Raw genomic sequence first — 6,505 nt, forward strand, 5'->3', positions numbered from 1 at the left:
AGTAATAGTATTAGTAGTAGTATAAATACTACAGAATGAGAAACAGACATGAGTGGCTGTTGTTGCAGAGTGACTCAGTCTATTCCTTTAATGTCTGAGTTAAAGGGGAAGTGGAGTCTTAAAGGGGAAGTGTGACCTGAGCTGCAGGTCAGACTTGTGCAACACTTCAAGTCACACTGGAATGAAAAGTGACACTTTTTGCCCTGTTAGCTCGTTCTGTTTATCACACACACAAGATAAATACAAGTCATGTATGTTTCCTCCAACACACTGCAGCTTCACAGGAGCATGAGCTTCATCACACAATGTGTTTATAAGACTGAGCTTCATTCACACAGCAGTGAACTGAAGCAGAGTTTAACTGTTCCTCCCCAAAAAAACACGATTTCTCCTTACTTCACTGAGCTGAGCTGAGTGTTAAACGGAAAGTTAAATGTTGAAAAAATCAAATTACATACAGCTTGCATTATGGAATGATTGTGGGAAATGAAAACCGGACGCAGAGCAGAAGTCAATGGGCTTTAACTCTAAAAAACAGAAATTCTCCTTTAAGTTTTATTTCCATTGATTTTCTGTCTGCAGAGTCGATACCGAGCGAACGCTAAAGTTAAGACGTACAGAATATTAAAAGTGACCGTTGGCCTGCTGTCTCTGCTGTCGGTCGGTTGCTATGGTAACCAGACGGGAAGTGCAGCCCGTGCGGTTTCCTGCCTGCCTGACGCTCTCGTCCTATCAGCTGCTCCGATCGCTGTGAGAAAAGAGGAAGTTGTTACTGGGGTGTGTCTGTGCTGTCTTTGTTTGGATTTAGTCATTAACATTACAAATCATTATCTCTTTGTTTTGGTACAAGTGAAAGACACTTCTATTTTCTGTCTGTCACACACACGCACACACACACACACACACACACACACACTACCACTAACATACAAACTGAGACCAACAATTTCATAAAGAGTGTGTATATTTTTGCAACTTGCCGTGCAGTTTGAGATCAGATTTAGGTTTGTCAACTTTCAACAGAAGTTAAAACCTGAGAAGGTTTTCACATGACTTGGATGCATGAAGAGAAGACTTGAGACTTGACTTGACTTGGGTTCTGGTGACTTGGGACTTGACTCTGACTTGTACTCTGATGACTTGAAAAGGTTTCTAAAGTCTTGACTTGAGATCTTGTGTTTGTGTAAATGACTTAGATTGAAAGTGATGAGATTTGTTCCAGCAGACGACTGAATTTAAATTCTGTTTTCTGAATTTGTATGGAATGATTGAATTTATTGAAGTTGAAACTGATTATAGAAATCAAACTCATGATGCTCTTACCAAGTTTTTATCCTATTAAAACCATATTGCATTGAAAAGTCCTAGATATTTAGTTTTCTTTAAGATATTAAATTGATACTGGACTCTTGATTTGTTCTGACTTGACTTGCTGTTCTACATTTAGACTTGAGACTTGACTTGAGACTTGAGCCTCAAGACTTGAGACTGACTTGGGACTCGAGTGAAGTTGACTCGGTCACTCCTCTCATAGTGTTTTCTCAGTAAAGCGTTGTAGTAACAGGCTTGTTGTGGTTTCAGGGGGAAATGCATTACGACAAACTAACCAGCAGATGGCAGTCTAAGTCTGACTTTCTCATAATGTGCCTCCATTAACACTATAATAGATAGATAGACAGGCAGATAGATAGATAGATAGATAGATAGATAGATAGATAGATAGATACGTTACTTTTTAATCAGCAGCATAATAAAACACCACAGTAAAGATTCAGTAGGCCTATATTAGATAACCAGAAGTTATGAAACTTCCACCAACGCTGTACAATTCTCCAACTTGCTGTTAAACCCAAACACATCATTCCTGTCACGTCAATTCATTTATTTTATTTTATTTTATTTTATGTATGGACAGAATTAGCCACAAAAGCTGAATTTCATCTGCAGGTTTTCACCGGACACCCAGAGCTTTTCTTTAAAGCTTTCACATCCTGATGAGTTTCATGTTCCAGCGGCGATCTGAAGCAGAAAAAGTCCTGGGGCCGGATTCACCAATATGTTCTTAAGATAGAGCTTAAGAAATTACATAAGACAGAATTTTAGGAAGTTCTTAAGAAGGCTCTTAAGTGCAATTCCTCAATATTTTCTTAGTAACAGTCTCATTTCTTATGAATTTATTTAATTTTCCTACTTAAGAACTTCTCAAAATAGGGTTTGAATTAATTCTGGTTAATAAACTTTAGGCTTACTGCTATTGAGGCTAGGAGACAAGGCTAGGAGGCTAGGAGACAAGGCTAGGAGGCTAGGAGACAAAGCTAGGAGGCTAGGAGACAAGGCTAGGAGGCAACCCAAAGTGCTTCCATCTACAAAACAATTGGGGAAAAACCTATTTAGAGCAACTAGAGCAAAGATTTAAACATTGGTTGCTGTTGGTAACTGTAAAATTTGCAGCTTATTTCCAACAGACATGAGACAGAGGCCTACCTGGCCCTACACCAAATAAAGCTTTACAATAAATGTTCATCTTAATGTTAGGTGTAGGGGAACCTATGAAGACTTTGAACTATAACCTACTTGTCTAAAATGTGTTTAAATATATGATATTAGAGGCTTACCTTTTCACTGTAGGAGTTTTAAGACAGGTGAAGGGCCGTCTTAAAGTTAAGAAAGAAATCAACAACAAATTTGACATCTTTCATTTCAAGAATACCATTTATTCCTAAGTTTTTTCTTAGGAAGAAACATAAGAAAGTTAAGAAAATATATAAGAACTGTTTTTGAGAATAGCATTTTTTCCTATTTTTTTTCTTAAGACTAAAGTTAAGAAAAAAATGGCACTTGAGAAGATTTTTTTTCTTAAGAGGGTTTTGTGATTCCGGTCCTGGACTCGTCAGTCTCTCCAGTTGTTTCTGCTGCTGGTCTTGTTGCTGCTGTGGGACCTGGAGCTGCTTCAGTCTCTCTGGGTGAAGCATCAGAATGCAGATACGACTCGCACATCAGATCTTTGCTTTTTAATTTAATGAAATAAATATGCAAATTCAGTTTTTGGCGTTGTGGGAGAAAACTGACAGTTTGACAGTTTATTCAGTCTGCAGGTTGGGAGCCGAGGAAACTTAGATTTATAGTGTTGAATATTTATGATTATGTTTATACAGATGGAATATAATAAAGATATTGGTCAAATAGTCTAAGGTGATATGAACCAGACTGAACAACCAATGATAACTATAGTTCTAGCACAGATTCAGTATTCTGGAGTTTTAGGTACTTAACATGTAAATATGGGTCAGTGAGCATATAGGAATATTGATTAGTATAGGTACTTCTCCATTTCTTCCTCAACAGCATTGATTTTCTGAACATTTAAACAATATCTAAAGGCTGTTTTCAATATGAAGCCATTAAATCAAAGCTCACTGACTTTGGAAACATGATCAGAACAGCTCACTTTGTCTCTCATTGAGGATTTGTTTAGGCAGAAGATCTGTAACGAGCTTGGTGTTTATTTTAGGTTCATTTTTAATATTTTAGGTAAAATCTCTGGTGAGTTAAAGCTCTGCAGCTCAGGCAGAAAACAACAACCTGAAGACTGAAGCTCAGCGGTTTTTCCCTGTAGGAGGAAACAGGTTCACGATAAGCTCTTTAAACTAAATGCAAACATATTCATTTTGCATTTTTTTCCCAAATGTGATTTTATTAAATAGGTATAGAGGGTCGTTCTTATGCTGTAATGCAGTAAATCATCGGTTTGTTCGTTAAAAGAATGTTTCTATTCTATTTTTTATTACTATCCTTACCTATTTTTCATCTTTCTTTCTTTCTTTCTTTCTTTCTTTCTTTCTTTCTTTTGTTAATGTCATCTCACAAAATTTCTGTTTTCATTTCTGTCTTGCATTTGCTTGTATTTTTGATTTTGCTTGACAATTTAGTTTTTTGCTTGTAACTGATTTAATCCATTTATTTTATTTAAATCACTAACCTGCTGCAGCACCTGGCTGTTAAAATGTTAAAGTGTCATGTCTGTTCTCTTATCTTTGTTAAAGTCAGTGGTGGAAGAAGTATTCAGATCTTTGACTTAAGTTAAAGTAGTAATACCACAGTGTAAAAATACTTTGTTACAGGTAAAAGTCCTCCATTCAAAATGTTACTTAAGTCAAAGTACAAAAGTATTAGCATCAAAATACAGCAGCAAAAGTAAAAGTAGTCATTATGCAGAATGGCCCATTTCAGAATCATATATATCATGTTATTGGACTATAATTATTGATGCATTAATGTGTTCATCACTTTAATGTTGCAGCTGGTAAAGGTGGAGCTAATTTTAATTACTTTATATACTGCTGGGTAGCTTAACCTATAAAACTATATCATAATTTATTAGTTGATTTATAATTTGTATTAATAATCTAAATCTGCAAAGTAACTAGTAACTAAAGCTGTCAAATAAAGGTAGTGGAGTAAAAAGTACAATATTTCCCTCTGAAATGTAGTGGAGTAGAAGTATAAAGTAGTATGAAATGGAAATACTCAAGTAAAGTACAAGTACCTGTAAATAGTACTTAAGTACAGTACTTGAGTAAATGTACTTAGTTACATTCCACCACTGGTTAAATGTCTGTAGTCACTATGAAACCAAACCCCCTCATTTTATCCCTGAAATGTCCTTAACTTCTCATTACATAAACATTAATTATCCATTAGACATAACATATCTTTAATAAAGTAAGGTTAATATCATGGGTTTTAAGGGATTTATTCATGGGTCGAATCACAGAGACTCTAGAAATTAAGGGATTTTTCATGTCTTTTGTGCAGGTTTACAGGTTATTAATGAGTTATTAATGGAAAGTTTCTGAATTTTACATTAAATTAGAAAGTAAGCAGTCAAACATTAAGGGGAGTTTAAGGAGGTTTTTATGGGGTCTCCTCCATTAATAACTCCCTTAACTAATTTTAAAGGGATTTTGCATGAATTAAGGGGTGAATTCATGTAAATGTGAGGGTCTGACTCAGTGTTTTTACCCACAAAGGCAAATTCCCATGGTATAAGAAAATCAAATTTAACCAAAGTCTCATAATGTGGTTAATGGTTTATGGTTTATGGTTTGTGTCCTGCAGAAAGCAGCAGGGGGCGCTGTGGCTCTTCCACTGTTCACTTCAGGCTGATAGCAGAGAGGGAAGCCTGGGATCAGATCAGACATGACCAATCAGTGACAGAGAAATCATCCGTCAGATTAGTCACTTAAAACTTCCCTGTCCTGTCAGGCGTTACAGTTACAGTCAGTCACAGGAGGGACGAGAGGAGGAAAAGGAGAGGAGACGAGATGAGGGGAGGAGAGGAGGAGAGGAGACGAGGAGAAGAAGAGGAGACGAGGGGAGAGGAGATGAGGGGAGGAGAGACAAGAGAGAAGGAGAGAGGAGAGGAGGAAGAGGATGAGACGGAGGAGAGGAGGAGAGACAGAGGAGAGGAGGAGAAGAGGAGACAAGAGAGGAGGAGAGGAGACAAGGAGAGATGGAGAGAGGAGAGGAGGAAAAGAGGAGACGGGAGAAGAAGAAGAGACGAGGGGAGAGGAGACAAGAGATGAGAAGAGGAAAAGGAGAGGAGACGAGGAAAAGAGATGAGTGGAGGAGAGGAGAGAGGAGGGGGAGGAGGAAGAGACGGAGGAGAGGGAAGATGAGACGGGAGGAGAAGAGGAGACGAGGGGAGAGGAGACAAGAGAGGAGGAGAGGAGACAAGGAGAGATGGAGAGCGGAGAGGAGGAAGAGATGGAGGAGAGGAGGAGAAGTGGAGATGGGAGAAGAAGAGGAGACGAGGGGAGAGGAGACAAGAGAGGAGGAGAGGAGACAAGGAGAGATGGAGAGAGGAGAGGAGGAAGAGACGGAGGAGAGGGAAGAGGAGACGGGAGAAGAAGAGGAGACGAGGGGAGAGGAGACAAGAGAGGATGAGAGGAGACAAGGAGAGATGGAGAGAGGAGAGGAGGAAGAGACGGAGGAGAGGGAAGAGGAGACGGGAGGAGACGAGGGGAGAGGAGGCAAGAGAGGAGGAGAGGAAAAGAGGAGAAAGGAGACAAGAGAGGAGAAGAGGAAAAGGAGAGGAGACGAGAAGAAGAAGAGACAAGGCGAGAGGAGACAAGAGAGGAGGAGAGGAGACGAGAGAGGAGGAGAGGAGACAAGAGAGGAGGAGAGGAAAAGAGGAGAAAGGAGAGAAGAGAGGAGAGCAGAGCAGAATAGAATTGGACCCAACAGCTGTATCTCTGTAGCTGTGTATAATGCATTTGTGACCACACACACACACACACACACACACACACACACACACACACACACACACACACACACACACACACACACACACACACACACACACACACACACACACACTTTCTCTCTCTGTCTCTTTCCACCCTGTTGACATGAAATACTGACATTGTGTTATTAGTCTAAGTAAGTGTGTGTGTGTGTGTGTGTGTGTGTGTGTGTGTGTGTGTGTGTGTTTTGTGGCCAC

Source organism: Centroberyx affinis, unplaced genomic scaffold, assembly GCF_046629955.1.
Source record: "Centroberyx affinis isolate AG114_WGS23_722 - 3 ecotype Tasmania unplaced genomic scaffold, CSIRO-AGI_Caff_v1 ptg001452l_1, whole genome shotgun sequence".
Lineage (NCBI taxonomy): Eukaryota > Metazoa > Chordata > Actinopteri > Beryciformes > Berycidae > Centroberyx > Centroberyx affinis.